Raw genomic sequence first — 19,683 nt, 5'->3', positions numbered from 1 at the left:
ACCGGTCCATTCCTCCCATCCATCACCACCAACAGTTCCTCCTCGACTCTCTGGTCTTCGGGTCACCGGGTCCATCCTTGCCCCTTGTTCTCGACAATCCTTGCCTGTCCTTGTCCGGCCCGTCCTCATTCCTGGTGGTCACTTTGGCAGCTGGGCTCATTCTTGTGGGTTTGTGGGTTTGTGTGTGTGTGTGTGCGTGTGCCTGTGTGTGTGGCTGTGTGCATTTGTGTGTGTGTGTGTCTGTGTCTGTGTGCATGTGCGCGTATGTGCGTTGTGAGTGCTTGTGTGCATGCATGTGCATTGTATGTGTGTGTGCCTGTGCGTATGTCTGTGTGTATGTGTGTGTGTATGTGTGCATGTGCATGTATGTGTGTTGTGAGTGTGTGTATGTGCGCATGCATGTATGTGCATTGTGTGGCGCGTGTTGTATGTGTGTCGTGTGTATTCAATTCAATTCAATTCAATTCAATTCAACTTTAATGTCATTGCACAGATACAAGTATGGGTACAACAAAATGCAGTTTTGCGTCAGTCCGTAGTAATAGTGCATATAGAAATTTTAAAAAAAAAGAAAAAAGAAAGAAAAAAAAGAGGATATGTGTGTGGTGTGTGTATATGTGTTGTGTGTATGCAAGTCTACTGTGTTTATGTTTACCATAATGGGCTTCAAGGGTTGGAAGAGATTACAGAGATAACAAGAAACAAGCCATGGAAAGATTGAACAACAAGGATGAGAATTTTAAAACCAATTCAGGCTAGAGCAAATCTCAAGTGACAAGATTACATATTTCACCATAATTCTGTGTGCTTGAGTGCAAGTTTGTTGCTCGATTAATAATGAAGGCAATATTCCTTAAGAATTAAAGCGAACAAGTATCAACAGATCAATTCTTTCAGAGGAACAGATAGCCTTAATGACAACAAGGATAAAGAGGCAAAAAATGATTAAAATGGAAATGACCAGTCTCTGAGATGTACTTTTACGAGCTTTGTGGTACTCAACTGGAACATTTGTAAAATCACATCATAATGCTTAGTTTCGCAATAGTTCCTCCTGCAGAATGTGAGCTGGTCTTCGCATAGGGTATTGTGCAGATTTGTTATAAATCAACTGATATATAAATCAACTGATCATGAGGAAACATTAATGTAATATCACAAGGATGATATCTAATCTCAGATCCTTGACCTGTAGACAGGTTAGCTCTGTACTCACGAAAACACTGCAGATTCCATGGTGACAACTTACTGCTTGCAAAATGAGACCGGGAGAATAAGAAATTAACATTCAGCTTCCGAAGCTGCCGTGTGTTACTTATCCGTATGTCACCACAATCAACATTGCTGGCTTCATTTCAACATCTGTCATCTGAGATTAATCATAAAAAGGAATAATAATACAAAAACAAAAGTATTGTGATTTATCGATGTCAACATACTTCAAGCAAGTGTAGCATGAATTATATCTGCCCACTTATGAATATGGTAGCATGGATATCACATCGAAGAGCGTGAAATGCAACTTACTAGATTAATGGTCTGTGGTTCAAAGTCTGCGATGCTACCGGGGAATATAATTTTAAAGTAAAATATGGAATTAAGAACTAGTTTCAAAAGTACTGACCATGACTTCTTAGTTTTAGAGATACAGCGTGACAACTGGCCCTGCGGCCCATTGATCCTCACCGACCAGTGGTCATCCGTACACTCGTTCCATCCTACACACTGGGGGCAAATTACAGAAGGCAATTATCCTACAAGCCTGTATGTATTTGGAGTGTGCGAAGAAACTGGAGCACCCGGAGAAAACCCACGCGGTCACGTACAAACTCCAGATAGACAGCAACCATAGTTTGGATCGATCTTCGGTTCTGTACCATAAGGCAGCAACTTTACCGCTCTGTCGCCCTATTAGATCATCAGTTTTTTAATACAAATATATTACCCACTCTCTTTAGTTAAAAAATATTGTTCCACAGAGTGAAAGGTTTTAGTGAGGTCAAAAAAGTCCATGTATGTCATCTGGTGCTGCTCCCTGCATCTTGCCTGGAGTGGTCACGAGGTGAAGATTGTGCAGAATATGGACAGAATCCACACTCCAACCTGATCTTCAGCAACTTGGAGGAGATGATTCAGAAAGACCCAGATGATGACTTTGCTGAGGCAGGCGGCAGGGTGACATCTCCTTCATTGCCATGTCTATGGACATGTCCACGTCTACTGGTCTCATCACCATTATAACCTCCTCTACCCATCAGAGGTTAGGGATTCATGACTGAAGGACTTCACTTTCGTGAATTAGGCTTTCAGAGTGTTGGTAAGGCATTTATTGCCCATCTAGTTGTGGAGGGAAGGAGAGGGGGAGAGAGGGGGAGAGAGAGGGGGGAGAGAGAGGGGGGAGAGAGGGGGAGAGACACACACACACACACACACACACACCCCTTGGGCACCGTCTTCGTGGAATTTGCATATTTTCCCTGTGACCGCGTGTCTCCCCTGGGTGCTCCGGTTTCCTCCCCGAAAGACGTGCGGGTTTGTATGTAACTGGCCTCTGTAAATTGAGTGGATGAAAAAGTAGGGTAACATTGAAGGAGTTTGAATGAGTGATCGATGGTCAGCGTGGACTCGATGGTGTGAAGGGCCTGTTTCCTTGTTGAATCTTTCAATCCATTCAATCAAATATTAATTCAACCAGCACCAGAACCATAATGTTTGAAGGAAACTAGAAATATGTCCTTAAGTTAGAAGAACTATCTTATAATAAGTTGAATCTACTTTAGAGGGAAAGTAAAATGATGTCAATGGAAAGAAATACATTCTTTATTAGTTACAGTAGATTTGCAAAGAAGTATAGATATGCAAAGAAGTATGTTGAACTTGCCTTCTGAAAGTTGGCTCAGTTGACTTCAATGGAAGTAGATTTCAAAAATGTTCAAAGTTACTGTGTGCAGTCGCCACCATGTTGCTTGTTTGATGTATAAAGCAGAGGGGGCTGATTGATCTTCTAAACAAGAGAAATTTAAAACGTTATTTTCTACTTATTGTTGAGAAATCTAACGGAAGATTAAAAATTAAGGCAGGAAGGAGAGAATCTAGTCATTGCATGTATGTGAGAGAGATGAGGAGATTTCAGAACAGTCTGTCTGCATACTTATAGTAGAACCCAAAGTACTGGGGTAACTCAGTGGGTCAGGCAGCTGGGGGACGGATAGGTGGCGTTTCAGGTTGGAACACTTCATCTTTTACATCTCCCCTCTCAGTGAACCCATCTGCCAAACATAAACCCCCCTCACCTATCACTTTACTTTAGACTTTAGAGATGCAGCACAGAGACAGGCCGTGACTCCGTGCTGATCAGCAATCACCCCTGTACACTAATACTGTCCTACACACTAGGGACAATTTATAATTTTTACCTAAACCAATTAATCTATAAACCTGTACTCACTTGCCAGGCTTTGTGTCACCCACCATTCTCTTTTAACTTACCCCCCTCCCCCCCACTTCAGTTTGTCTGAAGAAGGGACCCGACCCGAAATGACGCCTATCCATGGCCTCCAGAAATGCTGTCTGACCAGTTGAGTTACTCCAGCACTTCATGTTCTTTACAAGTTCCATCATCACCAGTTCCTCTTTTAATGGCTAAATAATGGACTGGTATTCCAGAGTCACGTGAGACTGCAGATGCTTCAAAGTGTAACTGCTGGAGGAACTCCGCTGGCCAGGCAGCATCTGTGGAGGGAAACGGACAGTTGACATTTCAGGTCGAGACCCTTCACTTGGACTGACAAAATGGAGGGGAGATAGACAGTATAAATGGGTGAGGGGGGAGGGTTGGGGTAAGAGCTGGCACGTGATATGTGAATTTGAGAAGTGGATTGGTGGATGGAGTTAAGTGGGGAAGAGAGGGATGGGAATAGTGACAATAGCTGGAATATAGTTGATGGAAGTAACTAGGGTCTGCAGATGATGGAAGGTGATGACTTACAAGAATGATCCCAGGAATGGGTAGGTTTACCTATGATGAGCGTTTGTCAGCACTGGGTCTATACTCACTGGAGCTTAGAAAATTAGGGGTGTCCTCATTGAAACACACAGAATAGTGAAAGGCTTGGATAGACTGGATGTGGAGAGGATGTTTCTACTAGTGGGAGAGTCTAGGACTAGATGTCATGGCCTCAGATGTCCCTTTTAGGAAGAAGATGAAGATACATTTATTTAGTCAGAGGGTGGTGAATCTGTGGAATTCTGTGCCACAGAAGGCTGTGGAGGCAGTCACTGGAGATTTTTAAGGCAGAGAGGGATAGATTTTTGATTAGTATAGATGTCAGATGTTATGGGGGGAAGGCAGGAGAATGGGGTTAGGAGGGAGAGGTAGAATGGCGGTAGATGTGATGGACCGAATGGCCTAATTCTACTCCTATCACTTATGACCTTATGACTTAATATAATGGGAAAGGAAGGTGGAGTGTCGGACAAAATAAGAGAGGGGGGGATGGGCAGATGGGAGCAGTAGGGGGAAGAGACATAGAGAGCGTATGTGGGTGAAGGCTACTCCATATACCTTTCCCATCATAGTCCATCATTTGCAGAATTTGGTTACCCTGGTTACCTTCACCACTGACACCCTGGGCTCTGTTGTTATCTCCACCTCTCCTCTTCCATCCGACTCCATCAACTAATCCACCCTTCCTCACCTCAATCGACCTATCCCGGGCCACATTTTGCCTTCCCACCTCACCCCACCCCATCTCCTTATACAGGCCTCTAATCTCTCAATACAGAAGTCTTGACCCGAAACATTGACTGCGCTTTGGCCCGTACAGATGCTATCTGACAAGCTGAGATCTTTCAGCAGTTTGTTTTTCGCTCATTGCTCCACAGAGCTAGAGTTCAGATCATAAGATCATGTGATAGTAGAACTAAGCCATTCGGCTCATCAAGTCTCCTCTGCCATTCAATCATGGCTGATCTATCTCTCCCTTCTAACCCCATTCTCCTGCCTTCTCCCCATAATATCCAGATCCTCCCGGGACTCCCATGGAAATCAAATTCAGAGCAGTAGTAGACAGTGGTAGAGTTGCTGCCATGTAGCATCAGAGAACCGGGTTCAGTCCTAACAAAGGGTTCTGTCCCGATGGAGTTTGCACATTCGCCCTGTGACTTTGTTGGTTTTCTCCGGGTACTCCGGTTCTTCCCACATCTCAAAGATGTGCATGTTTGTAGGTTAATTGGTTTCAGTAAGTGGTAAAATTGTCCCTAGTGTGGGTAGGATAGTGTAAGTGATGATCACTGATTGGCGTGGGCTCGATGAGCTCGTTTCTGTGCTGTATCTCTAAAGTCTAAACACAAAGTAGCGATGTTACAATACTTACCTTCAGCGGTGCTGCAGTTATGCCACTGGCCATGTGCACGACTTTGGCACCTTTGAGGGGGGGAGGGGCGGGATTAAAATGCCGTTTTCGCCTGCCTGGCAAACTTTCTCAGGCTGTTAAGCTGCTGCAGAAAAAGCGTTCCGACTTCCGTTCTCGGAAGTTTAAAAAAAAAAATCGTGGGACAATTTAATCCCTGGAGTAAAATAAAAAGCTACTTCTAACGCCGTCAACGCCTATAATGGGACGGATCTCACGTAGGGGACAAAACAAGATGTAAGTCGTCTATTTTACATATAAACTTGCTTCTTCGGATGACTTTAATCAAAATTTCCTTGGCGATAATGTGATTTTGGCCCCATACGAACCAACAGTGTTTTTCCTGCCGATAAGGGGTTCAAATTCACCACACCGCAACGTTCCAATCAATCGCATTCCACAAAAACCCACTCGCATGATGATTAAAATGTTCATTAATTTACGGGAATTAACCATTAAATTCCTTCCATTTGGCCTATAAATTCATGACAATGAGATTTAACAATCATGTTATATTGAGAATTCTTCTGTGAATGTTATTTGGACACTTAGGCTATTTAAAAATGTTAAGCTTTTCTTAAGAAATGGATAGACGTTTAGATCTAGTAATTGAATTTTGTAATTAGCTACAATTAGGTAACTAACTAATTATATGCTTTAATTTCAGGTCATCCAAGCAAGATTGTTTCATATTTGTTTCAGAATTCTTCAATCTATAATAACTGAAAATTTCATTCAGTTCTCTTAATTTTTAAGAAAGTTATGGGCTTTTGACTGTCCTCGATCACAGCTTTTGAGTTAAGTCAATGGAAAAGCAATAGGGACAAGGCCATAACTGTTTTAATACTGAAGATATGAAAGTGAATTAGGTGTCAAATTAAACTTCTTTTTATGCTTCATCTGATGGGATAAATTGCAGACTTGATTTTTTAAATCTCAAAATTTTGTAACATTGCTACTCAAAGTGCTGGAATAATCCAGCGGGTCAGGCAGCATCTCTGGAAAAAAATGATGGGTGACGTTTCACATTCAGATAAATAATGTATTAAAAAAAATACAAAACTACATACCACAAATGTGCTGATTGAGATTTTAATTGATGTCCATCAGGAGAGGAAATCTGTCCTCCTAGTTCACAGTATATAAGACTCCACATCATTCAATGTGTTTCACCAAGTATTCACACCATTAGTGCTACAGAGAAACAATAAAATTGGGCTTTCTGATAATGTTCTAGGCACTGAATTCTCACATGTCAAAGTTACTCCTAGCCCAAATGACCTTGTATACTCCTCTTCATTAATAACAGGGAGGACTTTCTAAGTTGGAAGAGCAATACTCACAAACCTAACAAACCCATCAGAAGCCCTGGTTAGGTCTTGTCCCACCAAGACAACCTTACAAGAGAGTTGACATTCATGCTGCGGGTGGCACAGTGGTGCAGCTGGTAGAGCCACTACCTCACAGCGCCAGAGACCTGGGTTTGATCCTGGCATACAACAGAGCAGCACAAGCACAAGCCCGTTGGCCCACAATATCTGGTGCCGAACATGATGCCAAGACCAACTCTTACGTACCTACACATAATCCATATCCCTCACATTCCCTACATATCCATTAGCCAAAAGTCCCTTAAATGCCGTGATTGTATCTGGCTCAGCCATAACCCCTGGAAGCGCATTCCAGACACTTAACCACCAGGGGCGCCGCACGATTGGTAGCCTCGCCAACAGTCTGTCTGTTTTTTTCGTCTTTTAAAACATTTTTAGTGCATTTTAAAAGTCTGTGTAAATGTTCTCCGGTTTGTTTTATGTAGGGGTCGGGGGAAACTTTTTTTCAGTTTCTTATCTTGCCGGAGATGCGATTGTTTTCTGGGTCGTATCTCCGGTCACTCTGCGGCATAACATCGATGGAGCTGGAGGCCTCCTCGGACTAACTTTGAGGCCCACCGCGGGGCGTGGACTTAACATCGGAGTCGATCCCTTGCCTGGGATCTCTCCAACCACGACCTGCGGACTTTACATCGAGAGCTCGCAGTCTCAGGTGAGGCCGAGTCGGGAGCTCCAACGACACAAAGGCTCGACCAGCCCTGATGTAAATACGCTCTTCTCAAGCTTACCCCCCTAGTCTAGTTCAGTCAATAATACTGAGTCAAGCACTGGAACAACTAAACTTTATTTTTAGATTGTACAGCAAATTCCCCTATATGATACCTAGACCACCCCGGGTTCGATCCTTGTCTCTGCCTGGCCAAGCCCTTCAGCCTAATGCAAGCAGACACACTCCAAAAGGTTACGCAGTCCCAAGCACACTTCCAGAAGATCGACAGCGATCTAAGGTGGAGCCACCTTTTATAGGTCCACGAACCTTGAGGGGCCGAACTACATAGGAATGGTCTCTTTACAGTCCAATCAAACATATTAATTACATCAATACATTATTGACTGCTCCCCAAACCAATTACATAGTCTTCCGTACAATGTTTCTGGCAGAAGCTTCTGGAAGGAAGCTAACTTAACTGAATAATGCAACATTTACCCTGGAACTCAAAACAATCCTGCCGGGGGTTAACAATTTGGCCAATCAACAAACAGTGGGGTAACAGTCTTGCAACATTATTGACATTATTTACAATTCCTTTGCAGCAATCCAATCACATCAATGCATTTATCTTTATATACGGAGTTTTAATAAATATTATCAAATAAGGGGAAATGAGGAGAACAGCTGGTTCTTTCACCATCCTGCATATCATTCCAAGGCTCAGACAGATTGCACCAACCACAGCCTGTAAATTTCCACTGACAAAGGTTAATCAATTCTGACAAATGCAGGGATCCTCCATTTTATGGTGTCTTTAATTTGGCCAATATTAACACTGACGTGGGATTGATCGCCCGGCGTGGGGGAGCTGACATCCCCCCGATGCAGGAGCTGATAACCCCGATGCGGAGGGCCTAAACACCGCCGGCTAAGGGAGTAAAGTTTTCATCCTGTCAATGGAGGGTTCGAGGGCACAGACCGTGGGAGAGCAATGAAGGCAAGAGATTGAACTTTTTTTTCACCTTCCACCACAGTGAGGAATATGGAGGAGTCACTGTGGTGGATGTTAATGTTAAAATGTATTTCGTGTGTTCCGTTGCTTTTTATTTGTATGACTGACTTGGCAAATTAAATTTCTCATATGTTGCAAAACATACTTGGCTAATAAAGTATTATTGTGATTGTGATTATCACCCTCTGTGTAAAACATTTGCCTGATAACAGAGGGGAAAAAGTTGTTGCATAGATACATAGAAAATAGGTGCAGGAGTAGGCCATTCTGCCCTTCGAGCCTGCACCGCCATTCAACATGATCATGGCTGATCATCCAACTCAGTATCCTGTACCTGCCTTCTCTCCATACCCCCTGATCCCTTTAGCCACAAGGGCCACATCTAACTCCCTCTTAAATATAGCCAATAAACTGGCCTCAACTATCCTCTGTGGCAGAGAGTTCCAGAGATTCACCACTCTCTGTGTGAAAAATGTTTTTCTCATCTCGGTCTTAAAAAGTATTTCCCCCTTATCCTTAAGCTGTGACCCCTTGTCCTGGACTTCCCCAACATCTGGAACAATCTTCCTGCATCTAGCCTGTCCAACCCCTTAAGAATTTTGTAAGTTTCTATAAGATCCCCCCTGAATCTCCTAAATTCTAGCGAGTATAAGCCAGTCTTTCTTCATATGAAAGTCCTGACATCCCAGGAATCAGTCTGGTGAACCTTCTCTGCACTCCCTCTATGGCAATACTGTCCTTCCTCAGATTTGGAGACCAAAACTGTACGCAATACTCCAGGTGTGGTCTCACCAAGACCCTGTACAACTGCAGTAGAACCTCCCTGCTCCTATACCCAAATCCTTTTGCTATGAAAGCTAACATACCATTCGCTTTCTTCACTGCCTGCTGCACCTGCATGCCTACTTTCAATGACTGGTGTACCATGACACCCAGGTCTCGTTGCATCTCCCCTTTTCCTAATCGGCCACCATTTAGATAATAGTCTGCTTTCCTGTTTTTGCCACCAAAGTGGATAACCTCACATTTATCCACATTATACTGCATCTGCCAAACATTTGCCCACTCACCCAGCCTATCCAAGTCACCTTGCAGTCTCCTAGCATCCTCCTCACAGCTAACACTGCCGCCCAGCTTAGTGTCATCCGCAAACTTGGAGATGTTGCCTTCAATTCCCTCATCCAGATCATTAATATATATTGTAAATAGCTGGGGTCCCAGCACTGAGCTTTGCGGTACCCCACTAGTCACTGCCTGCCATTGTGAAAAGGACCCGTTTACTCCTACTCTTTGCTTCCTGTTTGCCAGCCAGTTCTCTATCCACATCAATACTGAACCCCCAATACCGTGTGCTTTAAGTTTGTATACTAATCTCTTACGTGGGACCTTGTCGAAAGCCTTCTGAAAGTCCAAATACAACACATCCACTGGTTCTCCCCTACCCACTCTACTAGTTACATCCTCGAAAAATTCTATAAGATTCGTCAGACATGATTTACCTTTCGTAAATCCATCCTGACTTTGTCCAATGATTTCACCACTTTCCAAATGTGCTGCTATCCCATCTTTAATAACTGACTCTAGCAGTTTTCCCACTACCGATGTTAGACTAACTGGTCTGTAATTCCCCGTTTTCTCTCTCCCTCCCTTCTTAAAAAGTGGGGTTACGTTAGCTACCCTCCAATCCTCAGGAACTACTCCAGAATCTAAAGAGTTTTGAAAACTTATCACTAATGCATCCACTATTTCTGGAGCTACTTCCTTAAGTACTCTGGGATGCAGCCTATTTGGCCCTGGGGATTTATCGGCCTTTAATCCATTCAATTTACCCAACACCACTTCCCGACTAACCTGGATTTCACTCAGTTCCTCCATCTCCTTTGACCCGCGGTCTCCTGCTATTTCCGGCAGATTATTTATGTCTTCCTTAGTGAAAACGGAACCAAAGTAGTTATTCAATTGGTCCGCCATATCCTTGTTCTCCATGATCAATTCATCTGTTTCTGACTGCAAAGGACTTACATTTGTTTTAACTAATCTCTTTCTCTTCACATATCTATAAAAACTTTTGCAGTCAGTTTTTATGTTCCCTGCCAGTTTTCTTTCATAATCTATTTTCCCTTTCCTAATTAAGCCCTTTGTCCTCCTCTGCTGGTCACTGAATTTCTCCCAGTCCTCTGGTATGCTGCTTTTTCTGGATAATTTGTACGCTTCATCTTTTGCTTTGATACTATCCCTGATTTCCCTTGTTTTCCATGGATGCACTACCTTCCCTGATTTATTATTTTGCCAAACTGGGATGAACAATCTTTGTAGTTCATCCATGCAGTCTTTAAATGCCTTCCATTGCATATCCACCGTCAACCCTTTTAGAATTAATTGCCAGTCAATCTTGGCCAATTCACGTCTCATACCCTCAAAGTTACCTTTCTTTAAGTTCAGAACCATTGTTTCTGAATTAACAATGTCACTCTCCATCCTAATGAAGAACTCAATCATATTATGGTCACTCTTGCCCAAGGGGGCACGCACAACAAGACTGCTAACTAACCCTTCCTCATTACTCAATACCCAGTCTAGAATAGCCTGCTCTCTCGTTGGTTCCTCTACATGTTGGTTTAGAAAACTATCCCGCATACATTCCAAGAAATCCTCTTCCTCAGCACCCCTGCCAATTTGATTCACCCAATCTATATGTAGATTGAAGTCACCCATTATAACTGTTTTACCTTTGTTGCACGCATTTCTAATTTCCTGTTTGATGCCATCTCCAACTTCACTACTACTGTTCGGTGGCCTGTACACAACACCCACCAGCGTTTTCTGCCCCTTAGTGTTTCGCAGCTCTACCCATACCGATTCCACATCCTCCAAGCTAATGTCCTTCCTTTCCATTGCGTTAATCTCCTCTCTAATCAGCAACGCTACCCCACCTCCTTTTCCTTTCTCTCTATCCCTCCTGAATATTGAATATCCCTGGATGTTCAGCTCCCAGCCTTGGTCACCCTGGAGCCATGTCTCCGTGATTCCAACTATATCATAGTCATTAATAGCTATCTGCACATTCAACTCATCCACCTTATTACGAAAGCTCCTGTTCTTGAGTGGGATTTACACAGAATGGGTCTGTGGCACTATGATCCATGAGAAGAAATATACATCACAAGAACACACGACCTCGTGAGCCAGCATATTTTTTGTTCTATCACTGTTATCATGCTGAGACAAACCTTGGTTCAATGAAGAGTACAGAAGGGCAGGTCTATAATATCACCAAGCATTGATAAAACCAGGTGAATCTGAAACACAATGACCACAAATGGGCTCTCCTGCACCAGGATTAGGCAATTGACCGAACTAAGTGATCTCACTACTGACAGGTCTGAACAAAGCTCTCAATTCTGCCACGTTAAGTCTTGAATAGTGTAGAAAATGAAACAGCTGATGAGACGAGGAAGCTTCACAAAAGTCAGCTTCCTGAGAGGTAAAGGCAAGATTGAGGCACTGTGGCACAGTGGCAGAGATGCTGCCTTACAGCGCCAGAGACCCGAGTTCTATCTTGACTATCTTGCTGTCTGTGTGGAGTTTGTACGTTATCCCGGTGGGCTTTCTGCAGATGCTCTGGTTTCCTCCCACATTCCAAAGATGTTCAGGTTTGTATGTGATTCGGTTTCGGTAAATTGTAAATACTCCCTAGTTTGTAGTATAGTGCTAGTGGATTGGGTGATCGCTGTTGGCGTGGACTCGATGGGCCGAAGGGCCTGCTTCTGCGCTGCATCTTTGAAGTCTAAAGTAAATGCTACTCACAACTGCTTTTATGCTCGGACCAATTTAAAAAGTATGTGTATTTCCATTTGTGGGGTGGTTTTGTGGAATGGTCTTGACGAAACGATTAAACAAAGTATGAATATAATACAATTTAAACAAATGTACAAAAGATATATCTTTGAAAAGTACAGTAATGAGGAAGGAGAATGTAAATCTCACAGATGTTAATGGTGCTTGTTCTTTTTGTTCTTTCTTTTTTTGTTCTTTTTTTCTTAATAGCTTGATTGGAGTAGTTTTATTTGAATTGTCTGTTTAGTTTATTTTATTGAATTTTGCATTTGTTAATGGTGAAGAATGGGGGTAGGACTTGACAAGCATAGGCTTCTTCCTATCCCTTTTCGAACGAGTCTAATGTGTATTATGTTGAAATTGGCTTTTGATTTTTTAATTTATGTATGTACATATATGTTATGTATATGTATATGTGTGTATATGTGTATATGTATGTATATATGTACATGTATATGTATGTATGTGTGTATGTATTTATATATGTATATATATAATTTTCCTTTTATTTATTCATTTTCATCTTTTCTTTTCTTCTTTTTTTTAATCGTTCGAAATAAAGATAAAGATAGCCAGAAGTGACCAGGGCATATTCTCTCTCAACATTTACCATCACAGAGCCAGTCTTTAGATAATTCACTTAATGTGATATCAGAAACATGGTCATGTCGTCCAGGTATGTAAAATAAGTGTAAAATCAATGGGGAAGTTTATATTCAATCACAACAGGGATGCAGGAAAGAGAAAACGAAGCTGGGTGGTTTGGGGATAGGATGAGTAGAGAGATTAAGGGGGGGGATTTGGATGAAAGAGACTCTGCTATTAAGTGGCTGAAGAAGGGTTCCGACCTCAAACGTCGCCCATCCTTTCTCCAGAGATGCTGCTTGACCCTCTGAGTTACCCCAGAACTTTGTGTCGGTCTTGTCTGCTATCGAATTATCTTCAAGGGCAGACTGTGATCTGTATCAGTGCCAGAAGGCATAGAGCCAATTTCAGGGTTGAGAGATGTTCGATCCAATGATCATTAAAAAGATCAAAGAGCATCACAGAGCAACAGTGCAGTAATGCGTGGAATTTATTCAGGAGATTTGGATTGTTTACCAGATTGAGTTCTTGCAGTCATCCACCTTGGCAGAGAGAAATAAGTGAATAGAAATCATTTAAGGGGCGGCACAATCGCATAGCAGTAGAGTTAAGGGCCTATCCCACTTGGGTGTCATTTATGCGACAGGCCGGTAGTGAATGTAGCGCCACTGTCCTCCAAAAATCGTCTAGCCGTACGACAGTCGCGCACCAAGTGCCCCTGAGGGCTCTGCCCCCTTTGGGAGCCAGTTGCAATGTCGTTCGTACCTAGTCCGATCTCCGTGGCAAGGATTTTCCCAGTGAAAATAAAAGATACTATGGTGAAAGATTTTCAAAGCTACGCGCGCTTTATACCCGGGTGATCACGTGGTGCGGTGCTCAAATGACGCGCAAATGTCACGGCGATGGCGTACGGCGGCGTATGGTTACGGACGTTGATGCATGGTGACACATAATAAATTAGCATAGGTAACGTTCGTGTGTCACCGTGCGTAACCAATCGTCACCACGCTCTACACGTACGCCATCAGTACATCAGCGTACGCCATCAGTACGTCAGCATGTGCAAGGGGTACGTCACGCAGGTGGCGCGCAAACATTTTGAGCCTCACACAATCCTGGGGCGCCACGCATTACTGCGCGTCACTGCATACGCCACTACGCCTCACCACACGCCATGCGCGCATCACGTGCGCGTCACAACGCGGCAAACAATTTTTAGGATGTTGCGTAAATGACGCCCAAGTGGGACAGGTCCTTTACTGTCTAACAGCACCAGAGACCTGGGTTTGATCCTGACTACCAATGCTGTCTGTACGGAGTTTGTACGTTCACCCTGTGACCACGTGGGTTTTTCCCGCATGGCCCGGTTTCCTCCCACATACCAAAGATGTATAGGTTTGTAGGTTAATTGGCTTCTGTAAAACTATAAATTGTCCGTGGATTGCAGGATAGTGCTAGTGTACGGGGTGATCGCTTGTCAGCGTGGACTCGGCGGGCCGAAGGCCTGTTTCTGCACTGTATCTCTAAAGCTAAAGATATCAGCAGTGGTGAACATGGAACAGGGAGAAGATCTGCAGGCAATGTAGGAAGAGCATGGATTGTGGGATGAGTTGGTTGTGCCTACTAAAGAGCGGACACTAGAGTGCTCACCTCCTCTTTAAAATGTTCAGGATTCTGCAATTGGGGATGGCAATATCAGGCTGGGACAATGAACATGTCAAATTCAGCAGGAACATTTTTGCACTGTGCATTCCATTTTATCAATACAGCCAACCTGACTTAATACCTTCATGAACACAGAAGACAGAACATAGAACATTACAGCACAGAAAAGGGCACTTCAGCCATTCTGATGTGGGCACCTGTACATTGGTGAGACCAAACGTCAACTCAGAGACCATTTGCGGAACACTTACGCTCGGTCCACCTAGGCCTACCAGATCTCCTGGTTGCCAACTATATCAACTCCCCTTCCCATTCTCACATTGACCTTTCTGTCCTAGGCCTCCTCCACTGCCAGAGTGAAACCACACACAATTTGGAGGAAGAGCGCCTCATATTTAGCTGAGAAAGGCTCTTTGGCCCACTGAGCCCGCGCCAACCAGCGATCACACCGTGCACTATCCTACACACACTAGGGACAATTTTACCACTTACCAAAACCAATTAACCTACAAACATGCACATCTTTGGGATGTGGGAGGAAACCAGAGAACCCAGAGAAAACCCAGGTGGTTACAGGGAGAGCATACACACACCCTACAGACAGCACCCATAGTTGGGATTGAACCATGGTCTTTGGCACTGTAAGGCAGCAGCTTTACCGCTAGCCTTCAAAAAGGCCAAAAGCGACATCTGCTTTAAGCTGGAGGATAAGATGGATGTTCGGCAACTGTGGCAGGGCTTGAATGCCATCACCTCCTACAAGGCGAAATCAGGAGGTGGCTCAAAAGACAGCGAAGCATCACTCCCTGACGAGCTCAATGCGTTCTACACACGGTTCGATAGGGAGAATGTTGATGTGCCTTCCCGAGCCCCTACTCACCCTGACAGTGTTACAGTCATAGTCACAGAGGCCGATGTCAGAAGATCCTTCAGGGGGGTGAACCCTTGAAAAGCACCTAGACCTGATGGTATACCTGGCCTGTTCTAAAAACCTGTGTGGACCAACTGAATGGAGTTTTTACGGACATATTCAACCTCTCACTTCTGAGGTCTGAGGTTCCCACCTGCTTTAAGGGAGCATCAATAATACCGGTGCCCAAGAAGAGTAAGGTGAGTTGCCTGTTTGAATACCTAAAGGGGCTGCTCCTTGCCTTCTGGCTGCATTTTTCACCCACCATCCTCATCTTTGGACACCCTGTGCGTAGGGGAGAGGGTAGGGCTGAAGATGTCTTGGTTGGGTTGCTCCTGGGCCTGGTCAAGCTGGCCATCCGCGAGTCAAGGCAGCAGGCGATGGAGGGCACTACCCGAACCGGCTGCCTGCCCCTTTTCTGGGGTTACGTCCGTGCCCGGATGGGGTGAGAAAGGGAATACGCCCTGTCCACGGGCACCCTGGGGGAGTTCCGGGATTGCTGGGCTCCGCAGGGTTGAATGTATCCTCAATAAGGATTGTATCATAGTTGTATAGTAGTTTATTATGGATATATGTTTGTATTGTTTTATGGTGGTGGGTTCTGGCTTCTTTTATTGTAGTGTAAATATTATTTTTTAATAATTGAATAAATTTGATTTAAAAAAAAGCTGGTTACCAAGCTCACGGAACTGGGCCTTAGCGCATCCCTCTGCAATAAGATCCTCGACTTCCTCATTCCCAGACCACAATTTGCTAGAATTGGAGGAACCACTTCATCCTCAGCAACAATTAGTGCGGGAGCACCTCAAGGCTGCTTGCTCAGCCCCCTGCTTTACTCACTCTATACCCATGACTGCGTAGCCGGTCATAGTGCGAATTCCATCATCAAGTTTGCCGATGACACCACTGTGGGGACGAGTCAGAGTATAGAAGTGAGATCGAGCGACTGACCATATGGTGCCAGCAGCACAACCTGGCTCTCAAAATCAGTAAGACCAAGGAACTTATTGTGGACTTTAGTAGGGGATGGATGAGGACCCACAATCCTGTTTATATCAATGGGGACGATGGTGGAGAGGGTCAATAACTTCAAATTCTTGGGAGTGCATATATCAGAAGATCTTTCCTGAACCCAGCACAGTGATGCAATTGTAAAGAAGGCACATCAGTGACTCTACTTCCTGAGAAGATTACGGAGATTCGGCTTGTTAAAGAGGATTCGGCCTAAACTTCTACAGGTGCATGGTATAGAGCATTCTGACTGGTTGCATTGGGGCCTGTTTCCACAACTTGATCGTCCAGGAGCGAAAAAGACTACAAAAAGTTGTGACCACTGCCCAGTCCATCACCAACTTTGACCTCCCCACCGTCGAAGGGATCTATTGTACTCGCTGCCTCAAAAAGGCAGCCAAAATCATCAAGGACCCACACCATCCTGGCCACACACTGTCATCAGGAAGAAGGTACAGGAGCCTGAAGACTGTAATGTCCAGGTTCAGGAACAGCTGCTTCCCCACAGCCATCAGGCTGTTAAACACAACGAATAAGCTATGAGCTCTGAACTGCAAAGGACTATTTTATTATTTGTTATTTGCACTATATTTGTTATTTATTGAACTTTTTATTTTTCTTCCCGTTATATACAATGTTTACATATTCACATATTCTGTTGGGCTGCAGCAAGTAAGAAATTCATTATCCTGTCGAGGACATATGACGATAAAACACTCTTGAGCTCTCAGGCACTTTGCTATCTTTTTCCTTCTGATAAGTCTGTGCAGTTGGTATAACCCAGCCAAATAACTTAAAATTTTTGAAGAGTGTGATGAGATACGAGGGGACTACAGGTCTCCTGGGGGAAGGTCCTCTGCACATCTAGAGGGGAAGGGGAGTGTGAGAAGCCTCTGTGGCTTCAGATTCGGTATTTGCAGCAGATGTTCCGCCTGCAAGTGCCTGTCATTAATCATCCAGCCTGTCTAACGCCCTTCCAGTGATGAATGCATGGAACGTGCCAGTAAGCTTGAACACAACCTGACGTGCAGTTTTCATCAGTCACTTCTGTTGAAGGTGAGAGGACTGAAAAGATGAGGGTAGATCTCTGTTTACATGCTTTTCCAGGCTGGTCAATTCAGCACAGTGGCGTAGTGGTAGAGGTGCTGCTTTACAACAACAGCAGATTGTTCAATTCCCAGGTTCGATTCTGACTATAAAAGTTGTCTGTACGTAGTTTGTACGTTCTCCCTGTGACCGCATGGGTTTCCTCCGGGTGCTCTGGTTTCCTCCCACATCCCAAAGACGTGCAGGTTTGTAGGTTAATTGGTTTTGGTAAGTGGCAGCATTGTCCCTAGTGTGTGTCGGATAGTGCACGGGGTGATTGCTGGGTGGCACTGACTTAGTGGGCCAAAGAGCCTGTTCCAGCACTGTATTTCTTGTTCTCCCTGTGACTGCATGGGTATTCTCTGGGTGCTCTGGCTTCCTCCTACATCCCAAAGGTTTGCAGGTTGTAGGTTATAAAGCTTCTGGAAATTGTCCCTAGTGTGCATGATAGAACTAGTGACCATTTGATTGTTGGTAGCCACGGCCCTGGCGGGCGAAGGGCCTGTATCTCTAAACTAAACTCAACTAAATTAGCGGGAGCAATGATATAGATCTGTCATATGTTCGCTGTTGACTTAGCAGCCTGCTTTCAACTCTGACTAATGTGTGGTAAGTGATGAGCCTTGAAGGTGTCGTTAGACCAGATGGTGGGGGTCTCGGTGTATACAAAGCTTCTTTCTTCTCTCACAGGCCCCATTAGTGTACAAAATCATGAGAAGAGAATGGATCGGATAAATGCACAATCTTTTGCCCAGAGTAAGGGAACAGAGAACAAGAAGACGTAGGTTTCAGGTGTGGGGAGGGGGGGGGGGGGGAAAGAGGGAGATTTAATGGTAACCTGAGGGGTAACTTTTTTTACACAAAGGATGGTGGGTGTATTGAACAAGCTGCCGGAGGAGGTCGTTGAGACTGGCACTATGGCATCATTTAAAAAGCATTTAAACAGGTACACGCATAGGGCAGGTTTAGAAGGATGAACATTAAAAATGAACTCCAGAGGCTGGTTTATACCAAAGACAGACACACAATGCTGGAGTAACTCAGTACGTCAGGCAACATCTCTTGAGAAAATGGATAGATGACGTTTCAGGTGGGGATCCTTCTTCAGTCCCCGCCCGAAATGTCACCTATTCATTTTATACATAGATACTGCCTGACCCACTGAGTTACTCCCACATTTTGTGTAGATCTTTGCAAAATTTTAATTTTTCTTCTGAAGCAGGATGGAGAAATTCCATCAATACTTTGGTCAAAATACAAGCCTTATGCAATTCTCAGCCACAATCATTTTTTTGGAACATTTGGAATTTTGTTCCCATGGAATCAATAAGACTAAATTTAACATATAGTCCCAGTGGGAAGATGATATAAAAGGCAATGCGGGTTAACAATAAAATCTGACATTGCATCATGATTCATGGGTCACATTCCGTCGAAGAGTGGTTCCAAACCGGGATTGGAGGTTTGATTAATTTACATTGCAATATTTTTTACTGCATTTACAGTTTGGCCATATAAATTTGTCATGCATTCTTTTTTCTTGAATATATCAGTGAGACTGAGGGACCTTGTGGCTTCTTATAACAATCTACAACCTTGCCTCTCAGAACAAACTATGGTTTAGTTTAGTTTTTTAGTTTAGAGATACAGCAGGCTCTTCGGCCCACCGAGTGCAGAGATCCCCGCACATTGACACTATCCTACACGCACTAGGGGCAAATTACACTTATACCAAGCCAATTAAGCTACAAACCAGTGCGTCTTTGGAATGTGGGAGGCAACCGAAATCTCGGAGAAAACCCAAACTCCGTACAGACAGCACCCCTAGTGGGGATCGAACCCGGGTCTCTGGCGCTGCAAGCGCTATAAGGCGCCAACTTTACCACTACGCCACCATGCCACCTGGTGCTGTACTTGTTTCCAAGTACCCAACAGAAATTACAGCTAATCATGACTTTTAATCCAAAGATAGACACAAAATGCTGCAGTAACTCAGCGGGTCAGGCAGCATCTCTGGAGAAAAGATAACAATTTAAGGTTCGAGGGGGGGGGGGGGGGGGGTGGTGACAAGATTTAATAGGAACCTGAGGAGCACAAAGGATGGTGGGTGTAGGGAACGAGCT

The sequence above is a fragment of the Amblyraja radiata genome, chromosome 17 (genome assembly GCF_010909765.2).
Source record: "Amblyraja radiata isolate CabotCenter1 chromosome 17, sAmbRad1.1.pri, whole genome shotgun sequence".
Classification (NCBI taxonomy): Eukaryota; Metazoa; Chordata; class Chondrichthyes; order Rajiformes; family Rajidae; genus Amblyraja; species Amblyraja radiata.
This window is presented reverse-complemented; position numbering follows the sequence as displayed.